At 34.6% G+C, this 15,567-nt stretch overlaps 2 protein-coding genes across 4 annotated transcripts in view; one reads left to right on the top strand and one right to left on the bottom strand.

Moving 5' to 3' along the window:
- The window catches only part of LOC136030209 (protein Tob1-like), a 141,771-nt gene extending 134,414 nt beyond the window's left edge, over nucleotides 1-7,357 (bottom strand). Inside the window, exon 1 of the mRNA XM_065709001.1 lies at nucleotides 7,207-7,357. The gene's annotated coding sequence lies outside the window, so the exon portion shown is untranslated. The remainder of the gene's footprint in view (nucleotides 1-7,206) is intronic.
- LOC136030211 (ras-related protein Rap-2b-like) overlaps nucleotides 1-15,567 on the top strand; it is a 104,883-nt gene that overhangs the window by 11,074 nt on the left and 78,242 nt on the right. Inside the window, exon 1 of one of the 3 annotated variants that reach the window (XM_065709007.1) lies at nucleotides 5,725-5,833. The exons of 1 other annotated variant lie outside the window; for it this stretch is intronic. The gene's annotated coding sequence lies outside the window, so the exon portion shown is untranslated. Of the gene's footprint in view, nucleotides 1-5,724; nucleotides 5,834-5,931; nucleotides 6,054-15,567 lie in introns of those variants that run through there. One more of the 3 variants, XM_065709006.1, reaches the window with a different exon arrangement.

The following is a 15,567-nucleotide window of genomic DNA, read 5'->3' as shown; positions in this document are numbered from 1 at the left end:
TTAAATTTAATTGAGATTTTTGGGATGGATCAAACAGAATTTTATGATTCAGCTTATAATTGTTAGCAATGAAGGGTATTTGGTACCTAATCGAAAACCTTGACCTTTCAGAACTTACAAAAGGAATTTGGTACATCCCAGACCTCCGACAATCCAAATGAGGAAGTAAAATTAACAGAGCTTTGTCATAGAAATAATTTTTATAATTTTAGATTTGAAAAGTCCATATAGAAGTATTGAATGCTCGTATATTATTTAAATCTAACAAATCTAAGAAGAGGAATAATGTTTTAGTTTTCGAAACATTTTGAAGTTTTGAAGGTTGATGTAAGAAATTTCCAAGGATTCTTATTGCCCTATTTTGTAGTACCTGTAAGGGTTTTATATGCTTCCAAAATGTATTAAGATATACAACTGAGCAGTAATTCAAATAAGAAGTAATTAGAGAGTGGTAAATTATTTTTAAAATGGTAAAGGGAAAAATATTCTTCACACGATACATCAACCCAATATTTTGAGCAAGTTTTAATCTTAAATACTCAGTATGATTATGAAATGACAAAAGGATATCAAGAAAAACTCCTAAATAATGATATGATTGGACCCTACACATTTTTTTTATCACCAACCTGAAGCTTCTGACAAGATTAAATAAAAAAAAAAACAAGTTTTTTGAAATGAAAGTAAGGAGTGACATTAAAACGAACAAGAATTACTCCGTATATGAAAGGGGCTTTTCCTCCTCGACACCCCACTCCTTACGCTAAAGTTTGTTATTGTTTTAAAAAGTAGAATTGCGAGAAAGAATCAAACTTTAGCGCAAGGAGCGGGGTGTCGAGGAGGAAAAGCCCCTTTCATATACGGAGTAATTTCTGTTGGTTTTAAGTTTTAACGTCGCTCCTTACTTTCATTTCAAAAAACTTGTTTTTTTTATTTAATTTCTGAAAGATTTTGAATTAATGCATGTATGATTTTGGCTCTCCGTACATAAATTATTAAAATGAAATTTGCACATAAATTCGTTTTTTGGCTAAAAAGGCTTTCTCTTAGTTTTGATCAGACGATTTTGAGAAATAAGGGGTGGGGAAGGAGGCCTAGTTGCCCTCCAATTTTTCGGTTACTTAAAAAGGCAACTAGATCTTTTAATTTTTAACGAACGTTTTTATTAGTAAAAAATATACGTCACTTAAGAATTAACTTCCGTAACAAACTTTTATATTCTTATATTTTTGATTATATATATGAGGGGGTTGGTCCCCTCGTTAATACCTCGCTCTTCACACTAAATCTTGTTTTGTCCCAATTCTTTAAGAATGACCCCTGAATCAGAAAGGCCGTAGAATAAATAGTTGAAATTACTTAAAATTTTATTAGCATAGCGAAGTATTTATCTCCTCCTAAATACATCGCTCTTTATACTAAGTATTTTTAGAATCCCTCATATGCGTAATAATCTCTGTTCGTTTTAAGTTTTAATGCTTCTCCTTACTCTCAATTGAAAAATACTTTTTCATGTTTATATTTTCATTGTTTTTTTTTAATAGTAATGCTAGAAAATCCTCCACGATTTTCCGCGATTAGAGTAACCATTACTGTATGTAAACATTGGTCAAAGTTTGTAACTTGCAGCCCCTTCCCCAGGGACTGTGGGGGGTAAGTCATTCCCAAAGACATAATTATTATGGTTTTCGACTATGCGGAACAAAATGACTATCTCAAAATTTTGATCCGTTGACTTTGGGAAAAAAATGAGCGTGGGAGGGGGCCTAGGTGCCCTCCAATTTTTTTGGTAACTTGAAAAGGGCACTAGAACTTTTCATTTCCGTTAGAATGAGCCCTCTTGCAACACTCTAGGACCACTTGGTCGATATGATGACCCCTGGAAAAAAAACAAACAAACAAATAAACACACACCCATGATTTGTCTTCTGGCAAAAAATACGAAATTCCACATTTTTGTAGATTAGACCTTGAAATTTTTTCTATAGGGTTCTCTGATGCGCTGAATGCGATGGTGTGATTTTCGTTAAGATCCTATGGCTTTTAGGGGGGTTTTACCCCCTATTTTCCGAAATAAGGCAAATTTTCTCAGGCTCATAGCTTTTGATGACAAAGACTAAATTTGATGAAACTTATATATTTAAAATCAGCATAAAAATCCGATTCTTTTGATATATCTTTTAGCATCGAAATTCCGTTTTATAGAGTTTCGTTTACTATAGAGCCGGGTCGCTCCTTACGACAGTTCGTTACCATGAACTGTTTGAAATCTCCCGAGAGGCAGGTTTTGAACAACCAAAAACCATAAAATTAGTTTTTGTAAAATTTGGTGCTAAATTATTGGAAACAAACCATCGATTTACTGAGGTAACACTTATAGTCAGATTTTAGATCAATGTTGATGAATCCCTAGCTTTAACTGTTATACCTGTATCATCTGCAAATAGAATTGCATGGCTAATATTCTCATGCAAACCTCGTGGAAGATCATTAATATAAATCAAAAATAAAAGTGTACCTAATACTGAGCCTTGAGGGACACCAATATCAATAAGACTTTTTAAATTAGTCATTTTCCCACCAACATCTACTGTGATTTCGCGTCCGAACAGGTATGATTTAATAATTTGTAATCATCTCCCCCTTATGCCGGAATTTATCATTTTGTCAAGAATAATTTCATGATTTAAAGTGTCAAATGCTTTTTTTATATAATAGAAAACAGTAGCCACATAGAAATTCACATCTAAACAATCATTTATTTCCAATAAAAGAGCTGCAACTGCGCGTTCTGTCGAACGGTTTGCCCTAACTCCAAATTGATATTTGGTAAAGAAATTTATTTTATCTAAATAGCTAGTAATCCTTTCTTTTAAAATGTTCTCAAACACTTTAGATAATGGCGATAAAATTGCAACTGGACGATAATTACTTACAACAGATTTATCGCCTTGTTTATACAACGGAATTACTCAGGCAATTTTCCATCTACTGGGAAATATACCTGAATTGATACTCAAATTGAAAATGTCGGGGAGACATCACTTTTGTAGGGGAGATAAGACACCTCTAGAAAATACTGCAGACAACCTTGAAAGCTACAAAAAACTTTCAGTCTATAACATAAAGTTCATTATTCATACTTCACAAAACAATGCATGTTTTTCAGGGACATTTGTTTTTTGATGAACAAAAGGCTGTTTTCACTTGGCTGACTTTGCCTGAAAAATCCAGAATGAAGACAGGGCTTTATAAATTGCCTACTGACTAGCAGAAACTAGAAGGCCACAGAACCAAAAGAGAGCTGTTTAAGAGTTCATTTAAAAGCTTACATTTTTACTTAATTGCTTTTTACAAAAATAACTTGATAGCACATTCTCACAAAGTGCACTTTGGGTTGTTTCCCCCATTTTTTTTTTCAAATGAAAAAAAATCCTTTTCTAATGAAATGACCAAAAAAGGGTGTTTTTCAAAACCTAGACAGGAACAAAAGTTAAGGGGGATTTTTGGTAGATTTTTGGTCGAAAAGTTTTAGTTTTAGTTAATTTGTTTTTGCAATAATCTTTTACTTTTAAGATGAGTAGGCAATTAACGAAACTTACAAAGAGGATCTGGAGGGGGAGTTAATGTGAGGGTTTTTTATAAACCTCTAGTTAAGGGCTTTGGACCCTAATTATTGCAATGGTACCGTTTTATGCTTCCAAACTCTTCCATTTAAGAGGTGGCACCAAAAGTGCCGTCTTTAATGCTATATGGCACTTATAGATGGTAAAATTGACAAAAAGTATGGAGATATGAGTAATAGGTTTAAATGAGCCTTCCAGGAATATGCTTTAAATAAATGGGTGCATCACATTTGCAAAAATAGTGGATTATCTTAAAATTAATCATAATAAGGGATAAACCATGATGGAAAAAAAAATCCAAGCTGAAATTGAATGCATGGCAATCTAATTTAAAATCCAGTGCTATAATAACAGAACCACATCTCTAATAATGTAATTTAATATATTGCTGTTTGTAGGACTTTAATTATGTAGCTTATTAAGGAAGCCTGGAGGAGGAACATGCAAGAGGCATTCTGGCAAACCTCATTAAACATCTCTCTAAGAATTTCTCATAGTCCACTAGCCCCAGCTATTCCACTTGAGACATGGCACCAAAAACGCCATTTGGCACTTACAGATGGTAGAATTTGTACAAGGCTCTGAATTATTCCTGATCATTAGAAAAGAGACTTGACGACCTGTCTGACTTTTAGGGGTAAAAAAAGGGACCAAAGTGGAAAGGGATTTTGATTGCCATTCATGGTCAAAATATTCCTTTGCTCATGAATAAGAAGCAGTGGCCAGGTCACCCCAAGAATCATCATATTCATGAGCCTCAAAAGGAATTCGTTGTCCATGGAGACAGGTCAGTTGTTTTGGTTTTCCAATTTATTTTTGTTCAAACTATCAGTTATGTTTATTTGAAACAAAAAAGAAAAGCAACGTCAAGACTAGAAGTAAGTAAAAAGATCTATAAGACTTCACCTTCTAACTCACAAGCTAACTCATTCACATTTCAAACTTCTTTGAGAGATTAGTGAACCTGGTTATCAGCCCTGATTTCCTCTTTTCTATATCCTTTTTAGCCTGCTCTTTTTTATCTATTTCGTTTTCTCATCTTCTTGTGTTTTCATGGTACTTTCTAGTAGGGAATTGGCCAAGGTGATGTCCACCAAGCCCTGATTTATAGCAAGAATGTATATGAGAAATAGCTTTTATATGATCTATTATACATCTGTCCATAATGTTCTGGTAGCCTACTAGCCCCACCACTTGAGAACTGGCACAAAAAGTGCCATACAGCACTGGCAGATGGTGCAATCTATAAAAACATATAGGTATAAGAAATAGCTTTTAAATGGGCCTTTAAACATCTCTCTATAATGTTCTGGTAATCCAATAGCTACTGAAAAATGGAGGCACATCAGTGCTACTGATGCAAAAAAGCAATGTTTTGCTGCTTTTTAAGGAGGGGGGCTGTAATCCCCCAAATCAAGATTTTCAACCATGCTGATTCCAATGATGTACATTTTTCTTTAATCTTATGCCATTTTCAAGAGGTTTCAGACTTATTTCAAATTACCATAAATTTCTTTTTGCAATAAACTTTTACTTTTATGATGAACTAAATAAATAGTTACCATTCCTGTATCAGTGTCAGATGGCAATTTTTTTCACACAGATTTTTTCCAAATGCATTTTTTGACCTTTAAATACTATGGGCTGTGTTTTGCTTTTTACTAGGTTATATCTACTGCTGTAGCTATGATTGTGACAAGAACTGTCACTAATCAGCATAACCATGTAAGCTGTTTGATAATAAAATCTTTTGATAAGCCTTGGAGACCAGCCATATATAAGGAAACATGTTAAGAAAACAACTGTTACTTAATCATATACAGAATAATCCTAGTTGACACATTTTGAAGAAGGAGAACCTTTATCTTTACTTCACTGTTGTAGGCTACAATTTTTTTTTCTTTTTTACAAATTCCTGAAAAATAAACATGGATTTGACTGCATTTTTCAGTTTTAAGTATTCTATAGAGCCTATCTAATTAAAACGCATCAGTGCCATCTAATTTCTCACAAAAACTGTGTAAATGGACAAATAGTGATAAAATAGGTTTGGTTAGATGGCATTTGCTTTTATACACTTTTCATGACTTTGAAAATAGACACAAATATTTAAAAATATGAAAAAAATTGGAAATATAAGGAAAGAATGAAGATAAAGGGTCTCCCCTGTAAAATATGTTAACTAGGATTATTCTGCATAATATGAAGTAAGTATTGTTTTCTTTACATGTTTCCTTATGTATGGCTGATCTCATAGGCTTACACCCATTTTGAGTTTGAGACCCCTCAAAAGTGACACCAGTTTTGTTGTGGTATCTTGTCAATGGGCTTTAGGCTCTTTGTAAAAATTTCGAATATTTGTTTTCAAAATAACATTTCACTTTTAAGACAAACAGGATAATAGTAACCATTCCAAATTCTACTAAGGTAAAATTCTAGTTTGGTGACTTTTGGCTATCTTGGAAAGGGGTTAGGTTAGGAAAATGAAACTTTCAGGGATGGGTCTATAGGCTAAAGTATATCCTGGGAAGATATTTTCAAGTACCCACCTCCACTCCTTCTCCCTCTAGAGGGCCCTGAAATTTGCCTACTTGACAGGTCAGACCTATTGAGATTCTGACAAAACAACATTTTACCTTAATTTTCAGTTACCAGTTTCTTTTTCTCTGCTATGTTAGGAAAATGAAAGGTAAAATTCTAGTTAATTGACTTCTTGCTATCTTGGAAAGGGTTTAGGTTAGGAAAATGAAACTTTCAGGAATGGGTATACAGGCTAAAGTATGTCCCTAGAAGATATTTTAAAGTACCCACCTCTGCTCCTTCTCCCTCTAGAGGGTCCTGAAATTTGCCTGCATGACAGGTATTGAAATTTTGACAAAACAACATTTTACCTTAATTTTCAGTTATTAGTTGCTTTTTCTCTGCCTTTAGTTCTGAAAATGCAATTCCTGTTATTTAAGTAGAATTTTGAATTTGTTGTTTTTTTTAATTTAGGAAATGTATTTGCATACCTTTCAAACCTTATAAAAGGAATTGAGCAAAGTTATGAAGCTAAAACAACTTTGTTGTACTTCAATTGAGCAGAAGATATATTTTGTAAGATTTCACTTTTATAACACACATATTTTTAAAGGTCATGGCCCTCTAGAGGGAGAAGGAGTGGAGGTAGTTGCTTCAAAGTACCTTCCAGGGATGTACTGTAGTCTGTAGATTCATCCCTGAAAGTTTTATTTTCCTAACCTAAACCCTTTCTGAGATAACAAGAAGTCAATTAACTAGAATTTTGAAACTTTCAGGGATGGGTCTAAAGGCTACTGTATGTCCCAGGAAGGTATTTTGAAGTAACTAGCCTACTAGCCTATGGGCTGTTTTGAGCCCTTTTAGCTCCTTTAAGGGCTAAAAATGGAATTTGCCTCAGAAACGATTATTGAATTTGGAAAGAACAAAAAGGCATCAAATGATTTATTCGATATATTTCAAGCTAAATTATATGAACATGTTGATATTTATCCAAAAAGCTAATATGTAGGCCTAGTAATTTTATCTGCTAAATAACCATCTAAAATACAATTTTACCAACCAAACAAGCATAAATCGCTATTTATTCAGCTCCAACTTTTTGGTTATAAGCTGACCAGAAACTTCTGCTGTAAACTTTGGTGAGTTCTTTGAATATGGTCTGATTAGATTTTTCCTTCTTCTTCCTCTTCTTCTTCTTGATTGGTTATGTGGAGACGCAAGTGCATAATCTCCATGCAATTTCTTTATTTATTCCACTTAAATCCTAACTAAATCCATGCAAGGTTTGAAGCTGAAAGTACATTTCCTATTCTATTAATAAGAGTGGCATAATGGCTTGTATTTTGTGGGGGAAATAGTATAGGCACTTCACCATAACTGAAGTTCAATGATTCGCATATTTGTTTTACTGCAGACCTTAGGTTTTCTGTGATATGGCACTCTTCCAATAGGTGTCGAATGGACTGTATATCACTTGCACAATCACACATATTTGTTTCACTTAAATTTAATTTCTTCAAGTGTTCTTTTGTCGCGGCATGTTGGGTTCTCAATCGAAATATAATGTTTGCTGCTTTTCGTGTAGTTGGTATATATTTTTTATTTGGAGTCTTTCCTTTAAAATATTCTACATAACGATTACTAGATTTTTCAAGGTTCCGATTTATTTCTGATTTCTTTAATAGCCAGGTAATCCTTCGATATTTTGAATAGAAATTCGTGCACTCTGAACTTATAGAGCCTAGCAAGGTAGCCTCCTTTGCTAGTTTGTCCGCTTTTTCATTACCATCTATGTCACAATGGCTTGGACACCATTGTAATCCAACTGTCATAGCTTTTTCTTGACATTTTTTAAATTCGTCGTAGATTCCCATTACAGATTTATTACTATTACCTTTTATTGCTGCAATCGCCGACCTGCTATCTGAAAGTACTACTGCTTTGCTATTTTGCGGGCATTCTGCATGAATCATTCTTGACGATTTTTCTATTGCTGTCATTTCTGCATCAAAAACCGACACTCCTTCTTCAAGTCTTCCTGTTATTGTTTTGCCTGTTTGTTTTGATAATACAGAATATCCCACTTTCTCTCCTATTTTCGATCCATCTGTGTAATATTGTTGAAAAGATGGATATTTTTCACTTAATGTATTGAGCAAACAATTTCTTTTAACCTGCAATGAGTCTTCTTTCTTGCAAACTGGATAAGTATCTATATTGATAATAACATCTTTGAAATTTATTTCTGGAGATTCTAGTCTTATGTGTATGAGATCTTCATTAATTCCTAATTTGCTAATGATATTGGCCACAGCAGGTACCAGTGACTTAGCATAGTTCCATGGAATAAATTTCCAAGCTTTCTAAGTGTGTAGTTGGATTACTTTTTGGTTAGGGTGGTTAACTTCGTCTGATATTTTCAAAATGTATTTTATTGCAAGTTGTTGAATTCTTCCTTTAAGTGACATTATTCCCGTTTCCATCCTCAAGGCTGGTATTGGTGTTGTTCTCATTCCGCCTGTAATTATTCTTAAGGCTTGGTTTTGTATTTTTTCTAGTTGGTAATAATTATTGTCACACATTTCTACCATCAATGGAGCCGCATACTCTATTTTTGACCGTATTGCAGCTGTATAAAAAAGTTTCAATATTGATCTGTCAGCTCCCCAGTTTTTGCCAGCTAAACATTTCATTAGATTAATAATATTGCTAGTTTCCCTTAAAATATTATTGATATGCAGCTTCATGTTGAGTTTCAGATCAATTGACACTCCTAAATATCTGGTATGGTTCACCAATGGGATATGTAAGCTATCCACATCAATCTCTAGTCGCTGAAGATCATTTCTTTTGTTTGCATTAAAAATCATCATTGGAAATCTTCATTGTTTTCTGAGCTTCTTCTGGGGTTCTCCCTTTTGCCCATGAGACAATGTCGTCGGCAAATATTTGGCCGTCTACATTCTTAAAGGGGAAATCTGCCAATACTAAGTTAAAAAGAAGAGGACTTAGGACACCTCCCTGTGGCACACCTTTTGTGTGCCTTAGATTTTTCCTATTCAATTGTTCAACAAATATCTATAAAAATAAGATCTTCGATCAGTTTCATAGGTAGCGCTAAAACAAACGTGTCATTCATTTAGAAATTACTGTTGAACTATCTCAATGTGCTCGTTTAATATCAGTGGCACAAAGGATAAAGATAGTCCCTCAGGTCATAATATTGTTTTCTACACTTGGTGATATTTTTCTTTCCAAACCAGTCAAAATCCTACGCAAGTACTCTCAAGTCTATTGCCTAAGATTCATTATATATTCATGCTTACAAATGTTATCCACTATGAGGTATTTGCCAGGTATAGATAACTTAGCTAGGAAGAGGTGTTTCAGCCCAAAAATCCAATGGAAACAAACAAAACCCATATGAATTATTAATCGGTCAGAATATGGTGCAGATGCTATGTTGTTTGCTAGGCTATAGTTTCTTCAAGAAGCACCATTCCTCAAAATCCAGCTGCAGCACTGTTTGCTGTTACGATTTTAGTTTGGCCCACTCCTGAAAGGTTCACCTGTATGGCACTAAGAGCCTATGCAAGCCGAAATTCTATATCAGGGATAAGGACAGAGGAAAGGGCTTATGCATAAATCCCAAGCCACCTCACAAAATTGAAACAGGTTCAACCAAGACCTCTTCTGCCTATCGTTCAGAAGGGCATATCCGCAGATTCCGAAGAATACCAAAGGGTACTAATCTGAAAATTTTGAGGAATTTTGAGAAGGAGGCTGAAGTAAACTAAGAGACTCTACGTGTATCCAGGTTGTCAAAAGATTCTAACAACAATTTCTCAGGTACGCTAAAGGGTATCAAATTGAAACTTTTTAGAATTGTCGAGGAGCATGCTAAACTAAATCAAAAGACACTATAAGCATCCAGGATGTCAAAAGGGCGTATATGTGTGATATTTTAAAAATGGGTAAATGTATCACGTAAAAATTTGAAATCAATGTTGTGGAGGATATTGAACTAAATCAAAAGACACTATCTGCACCCAGGTTGTCAGGGAGGCGTATCTAGAATACCTCAGGAACAGGTAAGGGTATTAAGTTGAAACTTCCAAGGGATATTGGGAGGGTGGATTTTGAAATAAAACACAAGGCACTACATGCTTCCAGGATGGCAAAACGACGCATCTGCAATGTCTCAGAAACAACCAACGATATTAAGTTGAAACTATCAGGGAAAGATGAGTGAGATATTAAACTGAGCCAAGAGACAAGATTGGGATCCAGGGGGGTCAAAAGGACGTATATGTAATATCCCGCCACAGATAATAATATTAATTTAAAAATTTCAGGGGTTCTGTACGAGGATAATGAAATACATCAAAAAACACTATATGCGTGAAGTTGGTGAAAAAAAAACATAAGAAAAAGGGGTTCATTCTTTAATAGGTTGTAGCTAACAAAGACCAAAAGGTATATTTTTTGTGCTATAAAGAAGATGTTATTAAGGATGGCGAAGGAAAATGTATGCTTAAAGGTGGCTGATCAGCCTTGACTCTACAGATGGTGTCGTTTTTCACTCTTGGTTCCTCTTACCTATCAAATGAGCTCACGCCAAGTCTTTTTATGAAAGTGAATTGCAAAGAAGTCCTATAACTAAATACATGTGAAGAAAAATATTTAAAAAATGGTGTCCCATACACTAGGGTCAGCTCGGAGAGCGGGTTAGATAAAAGCAAAACATGAAAACTACGACTTCAACGTGACAGCTGGTCACGTTTTTATTTTTACTGCTATACAAAAAAGTTTCAACAGTTAGTTCCAGGGATAGAAACTGCTACATCCTTCAGAGCTAAAGAGCGTCGTCTACTTTAACGTAAGTTCTGCAGTTGCCCACTCTTAACAAAAAAGCTTTTTATTGGGAAAGGGGGACATGCTTGATCCTGAGTCTCGAAAAGACTTAGGTATTTTTTCCAAAAACGTTGAGAGGCATGCAAAAAACAACCAAAACCCACTATGTACATGATAGTAATCTAAACGGCGTGTCAGCAATATCTAAGGGATGGTTGAGACAATTAACTTGAAACTTTCAGGGCAGGTTGAAGGCAATGTTGAAGAGTGATAACACGGAAACCAACCCCCCTTTGAGCTTTTTAGATGCCCGCTTCCTTCAACACTGATCAAATTTTTTTAAAGTATTTTTTTTTTCATAACTGTCTAAAATTGTATTAACTATACCTCCAGTGAAGCAATATCAATACACATACAATCCCACTGCAAAGATTGCAAATTATCCAATTAGCTGATTTTTTACATGCAGGATATGATTAGGAAAAGAAGAATTATTTGATTCTGAGTCTGCTCGAAAAGGCGAAGTGTATTAAAGTGAACTTCAATGATGGTTGAGGGATATGCTCAGCTAGATCAAAATATACTATGTGCATCCAGTTTACCGAAAAGGCATATCTACAATATCTTAAGAACGACCGAGAGCATTAAGTTTTAACTTTGATCGAATGTTGAGGGAGATGTTGAAATGTGGTCAGAAGACAATCATCCTCCCTCCCTCGCCCTTTTTAGGTATCCTTCTGCCAAAGGCATATGATCAACATTCTGAAACAGCCAACTGTTTCAAAATAGCTGGTAAAATAACTAGCCTTCGTAGATGACATAACCCCCACAGCCCCTCGAAAAAGTGTTTTAAGTTTCATAAGTAGCCCATTGTTTATATATAAGGTTGGTTATTGGGAATAGGGGGTATATTTGATCCTGAGTTTCCAAAAAGGCTGAGGGTATTAAGGCAAAACTTTTGAAGAATGTTGAGGAGGATGTCAAACAAAATTAAAATACTCTATATGCAGGATAGTTGTGAAAACGATGCAACGACATTATCTGAGGAACGGCTAAGGGTATTAAGGTGAAACTATCAAACATATTAAGGGAGATGTTGAAGTGAGATCGGAACGCAAACAGACCCCACTTATCTTTTAAGACACTCCCTAAACAATAGTCTAAAGGTATGACAAGCAATTTTGCCCCCAGGTAAGACAAGTCCCCACAGCGCCCATGGCAAGGAATGTAGATTACGTAATTTGTTAATTTTTAGCATGCAGGATTTATTATCTGGAGTGGGGGAATGTTTTATGCTGGGTTTGTCCGAAACAGCTAAACGCATTCAGGTGACACTTATTTAGGGTATTTTAAGCTAAATAAAAGACACTATAGGTATCCAATTTATCGGAAAGGCATATGTTTAATATCTTAGGAACAGGTAAGGGTATTAACTTGAAACTTTCAGGGCTACTACTACTACAACTGCTAGTTCTCCGACTGAGACTGCCGCTACTTGTGACTGCAACCGCAACTACTTGTGACTGCAACTGCATGTTATTACAACTGGAGATACTTGTGAACGCGACTACTTTCACTTTCCACACTGGTTGTCAAAAGGACTCATCAGTAATATCTCAGAGACAGCTGAGATACTAAGATATAAATAAATGTTAAAACAGAAAGTTTAATTGAATATTCGAGTCAAACTTAAAACAAACGAAAAGCCTAACGCTTATTACGTCATTTGCTCTTTAATGAAAATTAATTATATTTTAAATATTTTGTTTCATATTAACTTTGGAAATAAAAATAAAAATTACTGTGAAATAGAACCTTGAATTGTTGACTTTCAAGGGATTAATATCATTATTCGTATTAATTATTCCTCTTATTTTCATTAGTAATTTCCAGTTGTCCCGATTAAAATGGTGATTTATTTTTATCTGTCGTCGATGTTTTGACAAACTAAACCACAATGTTTAAATGCATATAGTTTTCAATGAAACGCAAATGAAGCAATAAGAATTTTATGGTTATGAGAGGAGCAAGTAGGGAGTGGTCAACCCTCTGTCTGTAGTAGTTTTGTTTGCTTGAATATTTAATTTAGTTTTTTAAACTAATTTTTTTTTTATTCTTCTATAAAAGTGCCAGTTGTCCTTGTGTTTGCCATGATTTTAGCCTTTACAGTAATTTCTGGTCGTTTCGAGTTTGAATCATTATAGGAATTAATTTCGGCTGATCTAAGGATAATATGACTCTTTACTTTTCTTTCAAAACTTTTATTTCGGAATTTTTTTTATTTAATAAAGAAAGATAGGATTAAAACTGATCATTACTAGAAAAATTACCATTATTTCACTGGCTATTTTGATCCTTCTGAACTTCCTTATTAAATGTCCTTAATAATCTGCTTTATATCAGGCAATGTTCATGGAGACATTTTTGGGAAGAAAATAAAAATAGGCGAGCACAATTAACAGTGTGTTCCAGGTCCAACAAAAGGTTATAATATTTAGTAACAATGAATTTTTTTGTTCCATGTGAGAGGGAATTAACAGCAGAAACGATCGAAAATTAATTTTGCATTAAACTCTGTTTTAAATTTTTGTGAATGCGGTTAAGTAGTATCGTTAGTGTATTAACTTCAGAACATTCATCATCAAATGGGGAAAAATGGAGGCAAATGACCCATCTAATAAGAACCAATACAAATTAAAGCATCAAAACTCACATTTTTCATGTTTTGTTTCATTCAGTACTCATTGGCTTCCAGTGCAGCATAAAAATATTCTTCAAGATTGAGGGTTAGGCTTTCAAAGAAACTTTCAAAGTGTAAAATATACAATGTCCCTGATATTGGAAGGAAAAAGCAAAATATGAATACCAACCTCAAACAGAATCACTTAATCACAAAAACTGAAATAAAATTTAGGAATTGGTTTTCTTTTGTCTCTTTCACGATTCAGGACGATTACAACGTATCCTAACTTCAGCTTATTTTTAATATGACACAGTGCCCGTAGTCAAAATGAAGTCAGTGATCTACAAATGTTTATCCCAAGACACCGAATAAAATCAAAACAACTCAGAGAAAATAATTTAAAGACAAAATACTCTGCGAATTTGAGCTGAATTTTAAATACTCGCATTTTCAAACAGCTCGTGGTAATGAACTGTAATTTTGATACCAATAGCCACATCTAAAGAATCGCATTTTAATTCTGATTTTAAATATATAAGTATCATCAAGATTAGTCTCACCCATCAAAAGTTACGAGCCTGAGAAAATTTGCCTCATTCTAGAAAATAGGGGGGAACACCCCCTAAAAGTCATACGAATCTTAACGAAAACCACACCATCAGATTCAGTGTATCATAGAACCTATTTGTAGAAGTTCCAAGCCCCTATCTACAAAAATGTGGAATTTTGCATTTTTTTTTTGCCAGAAGACAAATCACGGATGCGTGTTTATTTGTTTTTTTTTTTTTTTTTTTTCCCAGGGGTGATCGTATCGACTCAGTGGTCCTAGAATGTCGCGAAACGGCTCATTCTAACGGAAATTAAAATTTATAATGCCCTTTTTAAGTGACCAAAAAAATTGGAGGGCACCTAGGCCCCCTCCCACGCTCATTTCCCCCCAAAGTCACCGGATCAACATTCTGAGAAAACCATTTTATTCGCCATAGTCGAAAAACGTTATAACTATGTCTTTGGGGACGACTTACTCCCCCGCAGTCCCCGTGGGAGGGGCTGCACGTTACAAACTTTGACCTGTATTTACATATAGTAATGGTTACTGGGAAGTGTACAGACGTTTTCAGGGGGACTTTTTGGTTTGGGGGGAGAGTTGAGGGGGGGGGGGGTTACGTGGGAAGATCTTTCCATGGAGGAACTTCTCATGGGAAGATACTTTCAATGGAGGGGACGCAAGATTTTCTAGCATTATTAAAAAAAAAAACAATGAAAAAATAAATTTGAAAAGCTTTTTCTACGGAAAGTGACGAGCAGCATTAAAACTTAAAATGAACAGAAATTATTACGCATCTGAGGGGTTTATCTCCTCGTAATACCTCGCTCTTTACGCTAAAGTATTTTTAGTAATTTCAACTATTTATTTTAGGGCCTTTGTGATTCAGGGGTCATTCTTAAGGAATTGGGACAAAATTTAAGCTTTAGTGTAAAGAGCGATGTATCGACGAGGGGTGAGCCCCCTCATATACGCAATAAAAACATACAAATATAGAAGTTCGCTACGTAGGTTAATTCGTAAGTTACATACATTTCTTACTTATGAAAAAGTTAATAAAAAATTAAAAGTTATAGTTGCCTTTTTAAGTAATCAAAAACTTGGAGAGCAACTAGGTCTCCTCTCTTGCTCCTTTTTTCTCAAAATCTTCTGATTAAAACTATGAAAAAGCCATTTAGCCCCAAAAAATAATGTGCAAATTTCGTTTTAATTATTTATGTGCGGAGAGCCAAAATCAAAACCTTGTTTTGAAAGAGTCAAAATTAAGCGTAAAGAGCGGGGCGTTGAGGAAGAAAAGCCTCTTTGATATACGGAGTAATTTCTGTTCATTTTAAGTT

This window comes from Artemia franciscana, chromosome 8 (assembly GCF_032884065.1).
Source record: "Artemia franciscana chromosome 8, ASM3288406v1, whole genome shotgun sequence".
Classification (NCBI taxonomy): Eukaryota; Metazoa; Arthropoda; class Branchiopoda; order Anostraca; family Artemiidae; genus Artemia; species Artemia franciscana.
Note: the sequence above shows the minus strand (reverse complement) of the source record. Positions and strands in the feature narration are given on the sequence as shown.